The sequence below is a fragment of the Rhamphochromis sp. 'chilingali' genome (genome assembly GCF_963969265.1).
Source record: "Rhamphochromis sp. 'chilingali' genome assembly, chromosome: 1".
Lineage (NCBI taxonomy): Eukaryota > Metazoa > Chordata > Actinopteri > Cichliformes > Cichlidae > Rhamphochromis > Rhamphochromis sp. 'chilingali'.
Window position 1 is genome coordinate 66,805,378 of NC_137929.1, and position 19,711 is coordinate 66,825,088.

Consider the following 19,711-nt stretch of genomic DNA (forward strand, 5'->3'; position numbering starts at 1 on the left):
ACAGGCTCTCTGTGATGGTCTGATCAGCTTCAGTCCGACACTGAGAGTCTGTTACTGGAGCTCTTTGGTTCTCAGCACGTTTCTCCCAGTCCAACAAACCTTTGTGGACAGCCTTAATGCATCCCTGTAGCAGGGCGAGGGCGCCCTCTGCTGGTGGACATCAGTGCTCACATAAAGACATTCAGCAGCTTCAGCAGCTTCAGTGAAGACTTATTTAAATGTGTGGGACATCACACAGGACACAACCTGGAACACTGCTGCTGCATTCAGAGACATTCACAACACTGTATTTTAGACATGCCATGCTGAAAGTCCAGATTCCAAACAAGCTCATATAAAACAGAAACACTAGAGCAGGACGCTGAGAAAAGTCCATTATAACTCATAAAAGGTATGAAAATACAACTCACACAAGAAGGGCCACTTTGTCATGGTCCAGAGCAGGATGACTCCGTGTTTGTGCGTTTTTATAAGTATGCTTCGTTTCAGGTAGTTTCTGGTTTATTTTGGTGCTTTCTAGTCTTTAGGTTTTGTTTCTGTGCCTCTCTTCTGTCCCTTGTGTTACGTCCAGCTCTCGTCTTTGATATTTGTGTATTTCCTGTTTTACTTTGACAATCCCGTGTCCTGTGTTAGTGCATCCCGTTTGGTTCCTCTCTGTGTTGTCATGTGTGATTAGTCCCAGCTGTGTGCTGTGCAGTTCAACCTACTAAGAAACACAAAGCTGTGAGCACTTTAAGCGTTCCAGCTGACCAGCAAACATAAATCACAGTCTTCTGTTTGGAAGGGCGGCAACAGTTGAGAGCGTTGCTGCCTGAATGACAAACACTGAGGTGAAAGAAGATGGCAATCAGAAAGTAATGGCTATTGTTTGCAGCAAACGATTTTCTGAGTGTTTTATTAGTAATACTTGGAGTTGTGAATGGTTTCCAGCTCTCTAATAGTTTTTCTTAGAATATTATTCGATGTCAGTGGAGCTAAACATAGAAACATTGTTTGCTACTATTCAACATTCAGGGAACTAGTGAACATTTCCTCAAGGACTTCAACTCCAACTCTTCTCCCACCTCCTCTCAATTGAAAAAACCATGGTAAACTTGTGATATGCAAACTTTAATTTTGTTTTTGTCAAAACTAAATAAAACAATCTTTACAATCATTGACTCTGTGCTGCTGAATGGCAGCTGGTTGAAACGTCAGCTTGAATAAGAAGAACAAAGTGAATTTGTTTACTTCAAAAAGCTCTTTGTCTGTTATGATTTCTGTCTTTTCCTGGCAGGGAAGAAGTTAAGGACAAACAAAAAGCAGCAGCTTGAAAAAGCTTCACCTCCTTTAGAAGCTCTTCTACATATTTTCCTACATATGATGACAGCAGCTCTGAGAAGTCTTGTATAGGACCAGTACAGTAACGTGACCCTGACCAGTTCTTTTCATTTAATAACTCTAGTTAGCAAACAGGTTGCAACCTTCTGGCAACAGCAACACATTGCACACTGTATTAGCAAGTACATGAAAAAAAACAAGTGAATGTGTTTCTTTTATAAGATAAAAACACTAAAATAATGTATAATTTCATGACTATTTAAAAATGCAAACAACAGTTCAGGACACAGTTTCAATAAGGAAGGAAACAAATGAAAGGAAAAAAGGAAACCAAATGCCATTAGGTGAAAAGTTCAGGTTAAGGAGACTTTTAGATGTGTTCCTCTTGTTATTGCTCTTTTTAGGAGATTCGATGTGAAAATTCAGTTTTTATTGTGACTTTATTTTATATTTGATCTCATTTAGTCCTTTTATAGCTCTTTCAATGGCATCCTGTGACATTTGAGGACATTTCAAAGGGATCAGATGTGATTTGCTGTCCCCTGAGCCTGTTTGGTGGTTGAAATGTTAAAATACCACAGAAATGGGAAACATGATGCTCTCAGTTTAGTCAAGAAGCCGGATATGTAAATAAAGCCCTTGGTGTGCCACATACAGAGATAAGACATTTTTCACATGCACACTTTAGTTTGTTGACAGCTTATTAAACGGTATGAGTCACTGTGCCAGTGTCATTATGAGCCTCAACATAGAGCACTATCAAACATCGCTGATTAGAGGAAAGTTTGGTCTCGTCTGTTCACCAACAGCTATTTTCTAAATAACGATAACATTGTGCTCAACAGGAAGAGGCAGCGATTGGCAAACAATCCTAATTATTACTGTTCTTTTGGTCTGTTTGCAGAAACATGGCAGACATATTGCTGCCCTCGAGAGAACATCATTGAAGTGTAACACAGAAGACAACAAAGATATTTGTAATGTGAGAAACTGCAAGGACATGAGCCAAAATCCAATAAAGGGAGCATCACTCCCCGAGGGGTTTAATGTATTCTCACATTTATGGAAATGTCCAAAGTTTTGCAACGTGCCTAAAAGGCTACAAAAGTGTAAAAGTGTTGTGAGCGGTCAGAAAAACTTTGATGTTTGTCACTGGAGGAGGAAGTTTCCACGACTTTGATTTAAAGACTTAAAAAGATCAAAGAAGTGCTTCCTGTAAATCACAGGTGAACCTTTATGAGCCTGTAAGCTCTGCCAGTCAATTCACAACGTTGAAGCTTTTCCAGCTCTTTTATATGGTGGAATAAGAAACCAGCAGTAAAACCCTGCATGAACAGACATCTGCTCCAAGCACAGAGACACGTTTTCAACAATGTATTAGCTATTATTGGTTCATGCATGCAGCTGCAACAGATGTTGTACAATGGTCATGATGTAACTGGAGCTGGACTGGACCCACTCAAGGTAACTGCAGAGAATCACTGGAGGAACTTCTTTCTTCTTTGGAACTGTGACATCGATGGTGTCTCTGCCTCCTCTCTTAAACACAGTTAGTCTCTTTAATTCTGACTGAAACTGAAGTCAAGTAAACACTACTATACATCTTTGTATAGAAAGCTCACACAGTCACTTTCACTTTAGAATGAAAGAGTAAACTGAATGAATGTGTTGGCTTTATAATGTGCATGTTTCTCACAGAGGGGACAAAAGCCAAACGGTCAGGTTTCACAGAGATACAGGATGGAGCTTAATCCCAAACTAGTTCAAAGCACTGACATCAAGTTATGAAGAGCAACATGTTTCCTTGGTCCTCTGTCCCAGAGTGCAGTCTGTACCTCTATCCTGGATGATCCTTGTGGCCTTTGGGACACACTCAGGATCCAGAATGACTCCACCTGAAATGAAGCTCAAAGGGAAAAAAGGCTTTGACTGAGCAGCTCAACTTCCAGTTATGCTGCTCTTTGCAATACATTAGAAAAGTTCCCCCTTTTTCCACTCTTCACACAAACATTTGAAATTAAATTATATATAGAGACAGAATGATCGCGCCAGTTAGTTTTTCACAGACAAACTCATAGTTTGAATTCTGTTTAAATATTTTCTTTTTCTCAGCAAAGAACTATTTCTTTTTTACAATAGCGGATGTATTTTACTTTCTTAAGCTGCACCAGTGCTTGTAATGAAAAAAGAGTGACTTCCTATTGCCTGTAGAGAGCCATTTCTTTCAATAGCGGTTGTAATTTTACTTTTACAGAAAGATCATTAATGCAGCGGATTGCAGCAGCTCTTGGATTTTCACTCTCTCGGATTTCGGAAGAACGGTCACATGAATTTCATTACAAATTTTTTGCCTTTGCTTCAATGTGTCTTTAAATCACTTCTTGTTCAAATTGTTTATTCACATAGTAAAGAAGTAGCTCGGGAACTCAGTAAATAGGAACAGTGATAGTTTAAAGACATTTTCTACAATACAGAGGATTTCATCATCCGCAGTTAGTGAAAACTGCAGTTAAAAAACAAATCAGTAAATAGTCACAAATGATGGACTCTTTTCAGAGGTACACTTCATGTACTGATTAACATACAGTTCAAAGATCTACATTAGGGTGCACACTGGTTGTGTGGATTTTGCTATATGAATATGCTCAAGAGTCTTTTTAGCTAAAAACTTGAATATATTTATATTTTAAATCAGTAACATAGATACAACGTTTTTGGATAACAAATGAGTCACATTGTAAACACTGTTTGAATAATCAAAGAGACATTTACAAAGGGCATGCTTCAGCAGACATGCTTACCGGGAGCTGTATTGTCTCTTTTTGCATAAGCCACACCAGAAACGCTCTGTGTGGATACCAAAGTCTGCGCTGTGGGAGTGCCTGGACCCTCCACGCCGCACAACCTCGCACTGGTCCCCAGGGGCACGGCAAACGTGTAAGCCCTAGTTCGGCTCCCGAAAGAAAAATGCTCGAGTTGTTCTTGTGTCCAACAAAAACTGAGTTCTAATATGTTTTATTTTTTAATATTACTGCGTTGAAGTTAGCACAATTTAAGTTCAAAGAATGATTAGTCTCTTAAATGAATGGCATCTTGACGTAGCTAGAGTCAGTGAATGGCTTAAAAAACTAATAGATTGTTTTACATCTTGTGCACTTGGATACACTTCAATGAAACTCAAAAAGTGGGAAACACAATATGGAGATGATGACTTGGCATTTCTTAAGGAGGAATTCCTACTTCCCATTCATGTACTCTGCAATGTGCATTGTGTCCTTGTAACATGTTTACTTCTTTTTTTTTTTTTTTTCAAAATAAATAGCTGTGAAAAAACCCATCAAAGTTGAGGTAAGTATTCACCACAGTATCGTTGTAGAGGCTAAGCCTACGCTTGAAGCCACTGAGGTGGTCGTTAACGGGGGTGACGCGATGTCACTGGTATGCATGAATTAAGTTCACAGTCCAATAAATCCAGCAGTATGTATCTTGTCCTTTTTGGTCTTTATTCCGTATCGACATAGCATAACAGCGCAACGGTCACAAACTGTTTGCCTTCTCAATGACACACCTGACGCCGATTACGTGCGTCTACCTTAAATACCTTTACATTACATAATCAAAACAGAAAAAGGTGACCTCTAGTGACCACATAAGGTATTAACCCAAGAATGGCTCCTACACCCCGGCCCCTAATTGAAATGGCTATCAGACATGGCAATTCTAATCACAAAGAAAATAAGGAGCCACTAATACAGTCTACTTTAGACCTATACATTCACATAAATAAACATAAATAACACACTTTTAGATTACAGTCTCATGTAACAAGCAAAGTTTAGTTACAGGTCTTTCCAGAATATTAGTTTTTGTTTTTAAACGTGCAGATCGCACAAGTCCTTTTTTGTCACGAATGGCTTCCAGAACTCTTCCAAGTGGCCAGGAACCACGTGGTGCATCACAATGACTATATCTCCAGGTTTTAGATTCTTCTTCTTTTGGTTCCATTTTTGTCTCTCCTGTAACAAAGGCAGGTATTTGCGTATCCATCGTTTCCAAAAAAGATCTGAGATGTACTGAGCCTGTTTCCATCTTCTCTTCAGATACATATCCTGAGGGTCAAATAGTCCGGGTGGTAAAGATGGTTTTCCTTTCATCAGGAGGATGTGATTTGGTGTAAGTGGCTCTAGGTCTTTTGGATCATCAGAAAGCTTTGTGATGGGTCTGTCATTTAAAATTGCTTCAATTTCACATAGAACCGTATTTAATGCATCGTCGTCCAACTGTTGTTGCTGAAGAACAGATCTCAGAATCTTTCTGATCATACGAATTATCCGTTCCCAAATTCCACCATGATGTGATGCTCCAGGCGGATTAAAACTCCATCTTATTCCAATGTGTCGCAAAGCATCCGCTATTTGGGTATGTTTCAGCGATTCAAGAGCCTCCCTTAACTCTCTGTCTGCTCCAACAAAGTTGGTTCCATTGTCCGATTGGATGTGAGCGACTTGACCTCTTCGACTCACAAAACGACGCAAAGCATTAATGCAGGCATCTGTGTTTAGAGAGCTAGCCACTTCCAAGTGCACTGCTCGGCTGGCTAAACAGGTGAAAATGACTCCATAGCGTTTAGCTGTACCTCGTCCTCTTTTCACTTCAATAGGTCCGAGTAATCAACTCCGACATTGGTGAATGGTGGGTTATCTGGCAAAATTCTTTCCTTGGGTAAATCTGCCATCTTTTGCTCCAAGGCTTTTCCATGATATTTCCTGCAAAAATTACATTCTGCGATAACCTTCCTTACAGCTGAGTTGGCCTTTGTGATCCAGTATCTTCTCCTTAGTGTGGATAAGGTGTGGTTACGACCGCTATGACCAAGCTGTTGATGAATGTGCTTTAGGATGAGATTTGCTACATGTTGATCTTTTGCAAGAACAAGGGGATGCTTCGTTTCTTCTGGTAAGGAGCCCTTTGTCAGTCGTCCCCCAACTCTTAAGAGGCCTTCATCGTCAAGATAAGGATCTAATCTATAAATTGAGCTGTGCCTGCTCACAGAACTTTTCCCACTTGACAATGTAGCAATCTCCTCTCCAAATCGTTGTTGCTGGCAAAATCTAATAATGGCAAGCTCAGCTTTCAGAAGATCCTTTGAAGATAGTCTGTACAGCTGCGGTTTCTTTACTTTCTCCTTTGTAGTACTTTTACAAATTGGGTTATCTGAGTAAGGTTGCGGTCCTTTTTTCTTATCCCTCATTGACTTAAGGTCCTCCCTTGACAAACCCTTTTCCTCTGTAACCCTTTCATTAAAGTCATAGTTATATTGACTTTTCAACATCTCCTCCAGCTTACAAACAGATATCCTATTTACAACTGTTGGTGGGTGCTCGCTGTCCAAGTTGCTTTTACCATCTTCCATGGGCCCATTTATGACCCAACCCAATGCTGTTCTTATAGCATATGGGCCATTCCCCTGGCTATGAATGACCTCCCATGGTTCCAATAACTTGGGAGCGTTGCATCCAATCAACAGGTCCACATTAGCCATTATGTGGGGAATTTGAACCTTTGACAGATATGGCCACCTGATCAGATCTTCTTCCTTTACGAAGTTATCCGTGGTGACAGGCATCCTTTCCTGTGTTAGAATTTCTGGAAGTTCATAGAAGGCATTGCTGCCTAAACCAGAAACTTCAAGACCAGTAAGTGAGTGGGCAGAGACGACCTTTTCTTGACCCATTGTTTGTAACAGGAAGTGAGTTCTTTTGCCCACAAGATTTAGCTTTTGCATGAGGTGCTCTGAACAGAAGCTAGCTGAACTGCCAGGATCTAAAAAAGCATATGTCTGTATGACATTAGTACCTTTAACAGACTTTATTTGAACTGGCAGAATGGAAAGCAAACCGCTTTCTCTTCCGGCCCCTGTATGACCACAAGTTTTTACATTCTTTGAAGAGGAGGGCTCTCCATAGCATTCAGGGATTACACCATTGTTATCAATATGGAGGACAGTGGGATGACCTTTACCACACGTTCTACATATCAAACGCTTAGCACAGTCCTTGCTTATGTGCCCAGCACCTAAGCAACCAAAACACAGCCCTTTCTCCTTTAGAAAAAGCATTTTGTCTCTGTGCTTCTTCCACTGAAACTGTTGACACTCCTCCAGTGTGTGTCGTTGAGTACAGCAGACACAAGATGGCTTTACTGTAAAGTCATGGCTTGTTGTAGTAATCAGCCTTTCCGTGCTGTAGGTTTTATTCATGTTCATGGGTGTGGTTGTAGCAGCAAAGCTGTTCCCTTTAATTTGTTTGATTGGTTGTGACTTCAGTATGTTGTCAACCTTTGAGACAGGGATTGTTGACGTTACATTCTGAATGTCCCCAAAAAAAGGATCCGAAAGAATTTTCACCTGCCTTTCAATAAATGCAACCAAATCTTGAAACCGAGCTCTGTGTTTAGAGGTTTCCAATATATCATATGCAAACGCTCGCCATTTCTCTCTCATTTTATATGGCAACTTGCACAAAATGATTTTCATGTTCACTGGCATGTCCAGTTCCTGCATATGTTGCAATGTTTTCATGACATTACAACTCCCACATAAGAAAAGGGAATATGCTTGCAATGATTTCACATCTTCATTTTTAATTGCAGGCCAAGATAATGCCTTGTCAATGTAAGCAGTTGCAATTTTATATTCATTTCCAAAGTGTTCTTTGAGCAGTTGCTTTGCTTGTATATAGCCTTGTCCTGCAGCCATATGTTGACAACTGCGTACCAGCTCTCTCGGCTGTCCTGTTGTAAACTGCTCCAAATAATACAAGCAGTCCCTCTTATTGGCCTTTTCTTCCACTCCTTGTTCAAACGCATTAATGAAAGAGATGTACTGAAGAGGATCACCATCGAATACAGGTGTTTTCCTGGATGGTAATGACGATGCACGCTGATGCTGAACAAGGGTTGCAGTTATTTCATTTTGTCTTTGTAAAATGGTACAAATGTCCTCCGACCGTCCTTCTGCCGCTGTAGGAATTGACCTGGGCGATGGAGGATCCACGTTGTGAAATTGTGTTGTGATGACCGTTTGAGCTTGTGGCTCACTTTCAATTTCCGTTCCTGGCAGGATCATTGCAGATACTTTGCTTTCAGTCTGTACTATTTGCACTGCAGGTTTATCTTCATTGACTGGTGTACTAGGCTTGACTGTGGCTGAAGCAGCTGTTTTCTTGATTTCCCTTTCATAATATGAATTCATAGCATTGGACGATATGTTAGATATACTTTGAACTTCAGCAGCTTGGAGAACAGCTAACTTTGCAGAAGAGGCAGAAAGCAACGCTTCAAGCTCAAGTTGTTCACGTTTCCTCCTTAGCTTTAGCTCTTGCTCCTCCAAAGCATGCTTCTCTTTTAGGACTGCCATACGAGCGAGTAATGCTGCTTTTTCTGCTTTTGCTTTGATTTTGGCAGAAGAAGTTGTGCTCACTTTACCACTAGATGAGCTTTTAGTGACTGAAGATTTACCAACAACATTTGAAACACTGTCCTCTGGCTTAACACCATCATCAACACCATGATCACCCTTTAAATGTAAATGTTCGCAACCTGACAACCATTCTTTCACTTCATAAGTGAGCTCATCATAATGCATTGTTTTTGCTTTAAACCATGTTTCATGCTTTTCTTTTTCATCATCTGGTAACAAACACATCAATGAACCATGAATTGTTTTTGCTTCATTACACAAACCAACAAAATCATTGAATGATGCTTGAACCATAGAAGTTTCATTTTTTTCCATTGAGACCCTTATACTCTCTTTTAAATTATTAGCTTTATTTAATTTAGCCTTTCTATCACGTTGCAGCCTGTCTAGTCTCTCTGCAAGTACCTTAGCAGTCAATTTCACCACTCGTTTTTCCTTTTCTGGATGTGTCCCAGCCTTGCTGGCGTTGCTACTTTGCACAGCTGATTCTGCAGCAGGCTCCGGGGGCCTGTCAGCAGCTTTATTTGTGTCCATAGTTCAAATGTTCCAAAACTCAAATATTTAGCAAGTATTGAGGGTTTTTGCGCACATGCGAAAGTTTGTTTATAAATCAGTTTTATTCGGGTTGACCACCAATGCATTGGAATTACATCTTCTTAAATAAGTGTGCACACTTTTATAAATGGCCATTTATTAGTAGCACCACTCATACCTTGCGTTGGGCGCCGTACTGATTCCGATGAAGAATTCTGAGTCCTCTCCAACATCCACGGAACACTCGCCAAGCATTCCACGTCGTCAGCTGACAGACCGCTAGTCCAGCTGTCCGCTCCTCGTGAAACCTCCACGGTAACCTTTCCAAACGGCATTCAGCTCTCCGCGGCGATCGATCACTCAGACTTTAATTTTCCTGCTTGCGCCGAGTCTCCAAAACACCGCGGCGAAGTTGGCACAAACTTTTCCCCCAAGAAAAGAAGTTTGTGACTCTATTGTAGAGGCTAAGCCTACGCTTGAAGCCACTGAGGTGGTCGTTAACGGGGATGACGCGATGTCACTGGTATGCATGAATTAAGTTCACAGTCCAATAAATCCAGCAGTATGTATCTTGTCCTTTTTGGTCTTTATTCCGTATCGACATAGCATAACAGCGCAACGGTCACAAACTGTTTGCCTTCTCAATGACACACCTGACGCCGATTACGTGCGTCTACCTTAAATACCTTTACATTACATAATCAAAACAGAAAAAAGGTGACCTCTAGTGACCACATAAGGTATTAACCCAAGAATGGCTCCTACAATCGTGTTTTTTTATTAGGGTAAAATTAAGCCAACATCCAAGTGTCAAAGGTCGGTTCTAAAAAAAGAAGTCAGTCCCTGAAGCTTATTTGTGCCACAGATGCTTATTCAGTGACTGTGGGAATGTGAAAGGAATGTTTTGGGGACCTGTCTGATCTTAAAAAACTAACTTTGTTGTTACATTACAGCAATATTGAGGAGAGATTGAACGGTTGATCATGGAGCTGAATGAAGGTCAAAGGGAAAGTCCCTACCACACTTCTGGTTATGCTTCCATCCGGCGTAGTCATCCAGCCTCCCCCGAAGTGGTATAACGCATTGTAGAAAAGTTTGATCGATTCGCTCTCTCTCTCTCTCTTAAAAATTAATAATTTTCTCTGGGGGGTTTTCTCACACGCTCAGACGGAGGAAGTATCTCGAGCTCTTTGAGGTAATTGACCGGGATGAACCGACGGTCGTCTGACTCCTTGATGTGCGTAAAACAAGGCCGTTTTCTTTTAGGGTTTCTGTCTATTGAGAAACCCTGTTGTAAAAGTGGCTCAAACATGAAGAAAAACTTGGTCTGAGAAGGAATGGCTGCACAAAACCAAAATACCGCATCGGGGTGATTTAATAAAATTATTTGGGATAGAGTTCTGAATATGTGCTTTTTTTTTTACTCTGGGTTATTTTGTACATACAAGGAGTGGAGGCCTTTATGAAATTCTTTGCTTGGCTGGAGGCATTAAGAAATACTAATAACGATTAGAGGGGTTGTTGACTCCTCCTTGATGTGCGTAGTACAAGACACTTTTCTTTTAGAGTTTCTGTCTGTTGAGAGTTTTCTGCTAATGACAAAAACCACAGTACCTCATCCGGGGGTGTTTTAATAAAATTATTTAGCGCCGATTTCCAAATATGGGCGCGGCGCTTTTTTTCCACTAAGGGATACTTTACACGTACGAGGTGGGCGCACTGTAGGTTATATGCAATAAGAAATACTAATATTGATTAGAGGTGTTGTTGACTCCTCCTTGGTGTGTGTAAAACAAGACCATTTTCTTTTAGGGATTCTGTCTATCCAGAGTTTTCTGCTAATGAAAAAAAATCACTTAGAGATCGATCTAGATTACCACTTAAAATTTGTGACACATCCTCAGTAGTGGACCTTGGGTTCATCAGGTGTTTCGGCCATTATCACTAGACACCCTCATCCAAGGAGGCCCTGCCAGGGTTGATCAGGCCCTGGAGTGTGTCACTGGTTTAATTTTTATTTCTCTTCTTTCTTCTGTTTCACCTTCATTTATGACTTCAACATGTTGAAATGAGCTTTGAAGAAACATTCAGTGAAATAAATCTTTCATCACAGGATTCATGTGAGCAGCAGATGAACTTTGTACCAACAACATCTTCAATAACACAGTCTGAATGAAGCTCAGGGGCCCGTTCTTCGTACGTCGCTTACTACATCCAAGATCAAATGACACATCCAAGATCAAATCATCGCGCTAACCGTGAGCTCGCTAATCCGGTTCTCCGAACACACCTGCTGTTGACGATTAGTACAGCTGGTCGCAGTAATGTGACATCACTGGGTGTCGTAAAAGGGGCTACGCATCGATAGTAGAAACATTGATCGGCAACCCTCTGATTGGTCGGCGAAAATGTCGAAGGAGCGCGCTCGGTATTTTTCGGCAGCAGAGCAAGAACTCTTGATTGAGGGATTTCAGGAGTTTCAGAGTTTAATTAAAACGCAAGGGAACACTGCAAAGGCTGCAAAAGCAAGGAGAGAGGGCTGGCAGAAAGTTGCTGACAAATCAAACTCGTAAGTAATTTAATAATAACAACAATAATGGAGTGGATTTATATAGCGCTTTCCAAGGCACCCAAAGCACTTTACAATGCCACTATTCAGTCACTCTCACATTCACACACTGGTGGAGGCAGCTACAGTTGTAGCCACAGCTGCCCTGGGACAGACTGACAGAAGCCAGGCTGCCATATCGCGCCATCGGCCCCTCTGGCCAACACCAGTAGGCGGTAGGGTAGATTTATTATATTACATTATATTATATTATGTTATATTATATCCCCTTTCACATTAGAGCCATGGCAGGACCCACTAGAACATGGGAACAAGTAAAAGTGAAATATAAGAATATTCTACAGAATGGTAATATTTATCACTTATATTGCTTTTCGTCTCTTGAAAAGAGACCCTGAAATAATCTGTTTGTTTGTTCATAACAGCAACCAAGAAAAGGGCAGAGGAAAAAAACGACAGGTGGTGGTCCTGCACCCCCTCGTCAACAAGTTGGTTAAGTGAATAATACCCTCACGGGAAAATCGATATCTCTCAATGAGCACACTGTCGCGCTGAGCTAAAGGATCCTGTCTATCCCGCAATATACGCTGAATTCTGAAAACTCTCCTTATCAATCTTGCACCTTCCACAATGGGTGGCTCGCGTATACGGACAGGACATGGCAGCGACAGACTTCCCAAATCCACCTTCGCTTTTATAGCCGCGGTCTCTCATCTTGATTACACGAAATAATTTACAATTACTACTCTGAAATATGAATTATATCTGTAATAATCACATACATGTAATAGAATATTAATAGTACATTTCCCTTTTTAAGGAAATGACCTGTATGCCTGAATGAGCCCTCATCTGGGACTCTCCTTAGCTCTTACTGGGACAGTGGCGCAGCTGCCCCTCTGTGGGTCTTCCTTGGTCTCTTGTGTTCTGGGGGCCTCTGGATGTCTGGAGTTTTGATCTCCTCCATACCTGCTTGATACCATAAAGGACAGGGCTGTGGCTCCCCACACTCTCTAGCAGATCATTACATGGAGAAACCTTTGGAATGCAAGCATGCTGATCCACACAGGTATGCACACAGGTGTACACATGGGTATTCACAGACGCGGACTACAGCTTTCTTGGCTGCTGCCTCAAAGCACACTGTGCGCTGTCTATCTTGCGTGCTGCACAATATCGTTTATTATTTAGTAACTATTGATATCTATGACTAGCTAGTTTATTGTGATGGTGCTTTTTTTTTTTTTATTATTATGTTGCTCTTTGTTGTTTGCTGTCTCCTCTGTTTTTGTTTTTTGTTTTTTTGTTTTTTCTCCATACAGGTGACCCAGGAGTTTTTTTTGTTGTTGTTTGTTTTCTCTCTTCCCCCCCTTCTCACCGTCTCTTCTCCCCTTTGGTTTTCTTTCTTTCTCTCCCCCTCTTTCTTTCATTCTTTCTCCCTGTCCTATCCCACAGTTATGTCTGTCCCGTTTGTAACTGAAATTAAAATAAATTCATAATTATAATAAAGGTCAACCAAATGGACCAATATGGCAAGGCCATGATGATCCACTGGGTAAAATAAATCCGCTTGGCATCTTTCTTGGCCTCAAGACAGCAATTCTGATGGCTAAAGATCCAAACGGGACACAAAAAAAAAAAAAAAAAAAAGGAAATGACCTGTATGTATCTGTGTGACATCAATAAAAGGATCAAGTGCTGCATTATCTTTAGTTACACTGATGTTATTTATTTATGGTGAAACAGTGGTGGAATATCGCTGTTGCTTTCGTATAAATGAAGCGGACATACCTGCGTGGCCGCGATCTAATCCTGTTTACATAAAGTAAACCTGCTCCCGAGCAGGTTTCCGCTTACGGCTCTGTTGCTATGGCAGCAAGTCCCGGATGAGCTTCGGGGAACCGAACGATCCAAGATCACGCGAAATCGTCAACAATCAAATCCAGCTAACTTACTTAGCGAGGTACGAAGAACGGGCCCCAGGTGTTGATGCTGCTCACTGATTGGACTGTTGGTTTCAGCTCCGCTCTCAGTATTTGCTGCACAGGTGAAGGTAGAAAGTGTGACTGGATCTATAGACTGGAAACAGAGTAACATGCTGAACATTTGAAGCTTTGCAGCAGAAATGTTCATGTTGCAAATACAGCAGAGCTGATCTGGGATCAGTGTGTTCACACCTGCAGCTACAACAAGGTTTCATGTCTTCACACGTCAGCATGTGAACTTTACTCTGACTCAGTCTGAGCAGTCTATTTTTAACACATCAACACACACAGCCGAGCTCCTCCCACCTGTGTTTAGTTTCAGGTGAAGTCCCGCCTCCTTCCAGGAAGTAGCTCACCTGTGTTTCTGTGTTTAGTGTCCAGGTGTGGAGTGGAGCTTGTTGGTGTGTGTGAAGAAACTGTAAGTTTGCTTTGTTTCCTCCTTTAACAGTTCGTCTTCAGGAACTTTACTGTTTGTTTAGCTCATGTTTGATTTCTTCACACAACAAACTGTGTGTGTTTGTATTTCCGGTCTCTCCATCAAAGTCAGTCTGTAATGTTTCCTGGCTAACATCAGCTGTGTGCAGCTTACTTCCAGCACAAATCTGCCGCTCCATAGTTCACGGTAACAGACTCACAGCTGGACCAACGAGGTGTGTCCGCCACTCTGAGCTACTTTCGTGTTTGTGTTCTGTTTGTACTTTGAGTTCACTCAGTCCACAGAGGACGCAGTACGTGATGACGTCACAGTCCTTTACTGTCACTGTGATTAATATTTACACACCACATGTGTGTAACACTAAGCTAAAGCTAAGCTAGCCAAGAGCCCAGAGTGATGTTAAAGCTGAGTAAATGCTGACCCCAGACCAGCACCGTGATAAAATTCGCTGCTGCTGAACTTGAACAGGTAACAAAGTGTTGAGCAGTCAGGCTGCAGGTTTATGGAATAAACATATATTCTTAGTCCTTATTTTTTGATTATATTGTTTATGTATTTTAATAATAAAGGCTTGTAAAGATAGGCCACTTTTGACTCACAAACTAATTGCTCAGCCAGACTGAAAAACAGGAAGTTAGTGTAGAGCTGTACAAGCATATAAATAAATACAGGAAACCAGACACAAAAAAGAGGAACTAGTAACATATAAGGAGTTGTTTGTATCGAAACTATGTGTGACGTAAGATAATAACACCTATATGAGACACATTTTTAGATTCTAATGTTAGAGCTTCTGCAACTGGCTTTGGGCTGTGCAGGGCTCTCTCTTCCGGAAGATGATTGAATGAAGAATTATAAATGTTTTGACCACTCCTGAGTCGAGTTTTCTCTGTTCTATCATGGGGATCAAAGAATCGGGTTTAATACTACCTGTTCATGTTTCTACAGTAGAATCACTTTGAAGTTTCTTTGTGCTGTTTTCATCTTTCATTTGTGTTCGTAAACACTCAGAGAAAGATATAACGTGTGTTATATAGGATGTGTGTTGGTTTGTGGGGCTGTAGCCTCAGCTTTATATTGTTACATGGTCATTATCATTGTATGATCTGTTTCATAGAGTCTAACCAGCCTGTACAGTTAACAACAACAGTCACTGCATCAATGACACACAAACTTCATCTCTGTCAATAAAAACATTCATACATGGAATAAAATCACATCAGTGGATCATTGCTGGAGCTGCCTGGACTTCAGTCTTCAGGATCTCAACCAACAGCGTCGACATGCTGCTCCAGATGTTTGTGCTCCAGATGTTTGTGCTCCTGGTGAAAAGGCTCTCAGTTCCTTTAAATAAATGTTTATATTGTTGTTATATTGCTGACCCACTATTGATCATGTGACTCATCACATGATCAATAGTGGGTCAGCGACCCTCTTTCTTTCCCTCAGGTTTAAATATCTGGGACTCTCCTCCGTTTGGTTAGGACTTAAGAAGCTTCTCGGATGAAACGTCTTCAAGAAACTTAAAGAAGCCTCTCTTTTCTCTCCAAGCTCCTTAGATCATATGACCTGGATGGCTGAGAGCCTACAGACATATTGACCTGGTTTCTAGGTTACATGACAGGTCAGAGGTCAGCGACTGTAACTCAGTTACTCCTGTTAATGTGAACTCACTGAGTGTTTGTGGTTTACCTCTCAGACTGACTGAAGATGATGATGGAAGAAGAGGAGGACAGAGCAGAGTCTGCAGGGTCCAGCTGTCCATCTGTGAGGAGTGACCGGTCCAGAGGTCAAAATCCAGACTTCAGTGCTGAACCTGGACCAATGAGGTCAGAGAGCTGAACTCACTGAGTTAACATAAATAATTCTGCACTGACATTATAATTAGTGTTGATTCTGGTTGATTGTCTGACTGTGTTTGTGAGCTGAGAGGAAATGAAAATGAATTTGTAACAAAAATTTGTTTTGTCCAGTTTTCCTGTAAAAAGCTGAACTCTAATCTAAGAGGACTGTTACTGTCAGGAAACAGCTGTATTAATCTGCAGTCTGTGTGATCACAGCTGCTTCAATCACTTTATCATGTTTGTGTCTGCAGAGTTCAGAGGTCACAGTCTGCAGGATCCAGCTGTCCCTCTGTGAGGAGTGACCGGTCCAAAGATAAACCTCCAGCCTTCAGTGGCGAACCTGGACCAATGAGGTCAGAGAGCTGTGATGACTCCTTTGCATGTTTGTGTTTTCCTGGATAAATATGACCTCAAACATCCTCAGATTGTTACAAAGATTCATTAAAAAGAAAACAATGAAAGAGAAAAGATCAAAATGTTAGACTTGGTCATTTGCTGTTTGAGGACAGTGATGCTCATATCTGTGGGGAAAGTGTGAACTGAGTGGGTTCATGTTTGTCTTTAAAGTACAGAGCTGCTCTGATTCTCTTTGTGTCTGATCTGTTAAATAGTCTGAGAGGTCACACAGAGACCCAGCAGCTAAAGCCTGGATCATACTGGCTGCTGTTAATGAGACTCCATCAGGACAACACTGAACCACAGTGGTGTTCATGGAAATCAATCAATAAATTCAGAGCAACTTTACCAGAAATACTGACTCGTCTGCCTTCACACACATGTAAACTTGAGTGACATCATATTCTGAGTCCACGGCATTTAATATGATGTCAGCCAAGAGTTCAACATATAACAGCTTAAACTGTTCTAAAAAGGTTTTTTCACAGGTTTAAATGTTTACAGGAATTTTTAACGGTTCTTTCAGAAGCACATACGTGAGGTCATACACAGGGAAGCAGCAACACTGATTGAACACAGCTTTTAGGGGCTAAATTTACATTTTAATAATGAAACTGGCTTCATTTGTGTGTGTGTGTGTGTGTGTGTGTGTCCATGGTTCCTCCACAGAGTGGATCAGCAGAGCTCAGAGGTTCCCAGTGGTCAGTCTGCCCAGCAGCATCAAACACAGCTGGACTCCATATTTATGGTCTGTACATGTACAACAACTACTTTTATTATTAATATTAATAATAATACATTTATTTATAGGTCCCTTTCAGAACACCAAGGACTCTTCTAAGAGTTACACACCCACGCATATCTATCAAGTTAACTCTGGTCTAACACACTTAGATTTAGCTTGAAGAATGTTCCTGTACGAGGACTGAAAATGATTTAAAAAAAAACAGCCAATGTCCAAAGAACAACTTTGACACACCTTCATAAAGCCTGCAGAGCACTTAAAAAAGAAAAACTAACTGAAAGTCTGACTCCTCTTATAAAAAGTACAGAGAGATTATGGGTCAATCAACACTTGGAACAATATGAGGGAGGTCTGGAATGGTGTGAAAACCATCACAGGCCACAACACCAAGAAAAGCACAGTGGGGGGGACTGTGGAGAAGGCAAACGAACTCAACAACTTCTTCAACAGGTTTGACCAGCCCACAACCCCCCCACCCTCACCTTCACTACAGAGTCCTCTCCCCACTCTCCTGCCTCCCTCACTTCCCCCCCTTCCTGACACCATGACACCCCCCTCCTCCAATCCCTCTCTCAGCAGCAAGACATCTCCCCCCCTCCCCTCCTCCCAAACATCTCCCAGTGTCACAGTGGATCAGGTCAGGAGGCAACTGAGGAAGCTTCGCCCCAGAAAGGCAGCAGGCCCAGACAAGGTGTGTCCTAGGATGCTTAAGGCGTGTGCTGCTGAACTTGGGGAGCCGCTACAACGAGTCTTCAACCTCAGTCTGCGACTGGGGAGAGTGCCCGCCCTATGGAAGACATCCTGCATCGTCCCGGTCCCCAAAAAGAACCGGCCCAATGAGCTGAATGACTTCCGACCGGTGGCACTGACGTCACATCTTATGAAGACTCTAGAGCGGCTCTTCCTCAACTTCCTCCGACCACAGGTACAACATGCCCAGGACCCACTACAGTTTGCATACAAGGTGGGTGTCGGAGTGGAGGATGCCATCCTGTACCTCCTACACAGAGCCCACTCACACCTGGATGGGGGAAAAGGCACGGTCAGGATCCTGTTTCTTGACTTATCCAGTGCCTTTAATACCATCCGGCCCTGTATGCTTCAGGAAAAACTGAACAGGATGGAGGTGGACCCCTGCCTGGTGGCTTGGATCTCCGACTACCTCACCGACAGACCACAGTACGTCAGGCTGAAGGACATCACGTCTGACACAGTGGTCAGCAGCACAGGAGCACCACAGGGAACTGTGCTGTCCCCTCTTCTCTTCACCCTGTACACCTCTGACTTCTGCTACAACTCTGAATTATGCCATATTCAGAAGTTTGCAGATGACACGGCCATCATGGGGTGTATCTGGGATGATCAGGAAGAGGAGTACAGAAGTCTGGTGAGGAACTTTGTCGCATGGAGTCACACAAACCACCTGCAACTCAACACCTCAAAGACTAAGGAACTGGTTGTGGACTTCGGGAGGTCCAGAGAAGGTCCACTGCCGGTTCAGATAGAGGGGGAGGAGGTGGAGGTGGTCAACAAGTACAAGTACCTCGGGCTGTGGGTGGACAATAAACTGGACTGGTCATGCAACACAGAGCACCTGTATAAAAAAGCCCAAAGCCGACTGTACTTCCTCAGGAGGCTGAGGTCTTTTAACATCTGCAGGAAGCTCCTGAGGATGTTTTACCAGTCAGTGGTTGCTGGAGTACTTTTCTATGCTGTGGTGTGCTGGGGGAGCAGCACAGCAAAGAGGGACTCATCCAGGCTGGAGAAACTGATCAGGAAGGCTGGCTCTGTGGTCGGCATGAAGCTGGACACTCTGGTGACAGTGGCAGAGAAAAGGACATTAAAGAAACTGATGGACATTATGGACAATGCTGGGCATCCTCTGCACACGGCCATAAACAATCAGAAGAGTCTGTTCAGTGACAGGTTGCTTCTCCCCAAGACAAGAACTAACAGACTTAAAAACTCCTTTGTCCCACACGCCATCAGACTGTTTAACTCCTCTCTGGAGGGGAGAGGTAGGGGAAACAGGAGGACAAAGGAGGGGGGAACAACTAAGCTGTAGTGCCTCTGCACCTCACTGTACAATACCTTGTGCAATACTTTTTGTAAATAGTCAACAGTGCAATAGACTCAATACTTGAAATGTGCAATTCACTTGTATTTTTATTTTTTATTCCTATTTATTCTATTTATCCCCTTTGTATATTTTATTTATATTTGTCTCTGTATTTATATATGTGTGTGTGTGTGTGTGTATATATATATATATATATATATATATATATATATATATATATATATATATATATATATATACATACATACTGTAAAAAAAAATGTCAAATTTACGGTAAAATACCGGCAGCTGTGGTTGCCAGGAATATACTGTGTAAAAAATG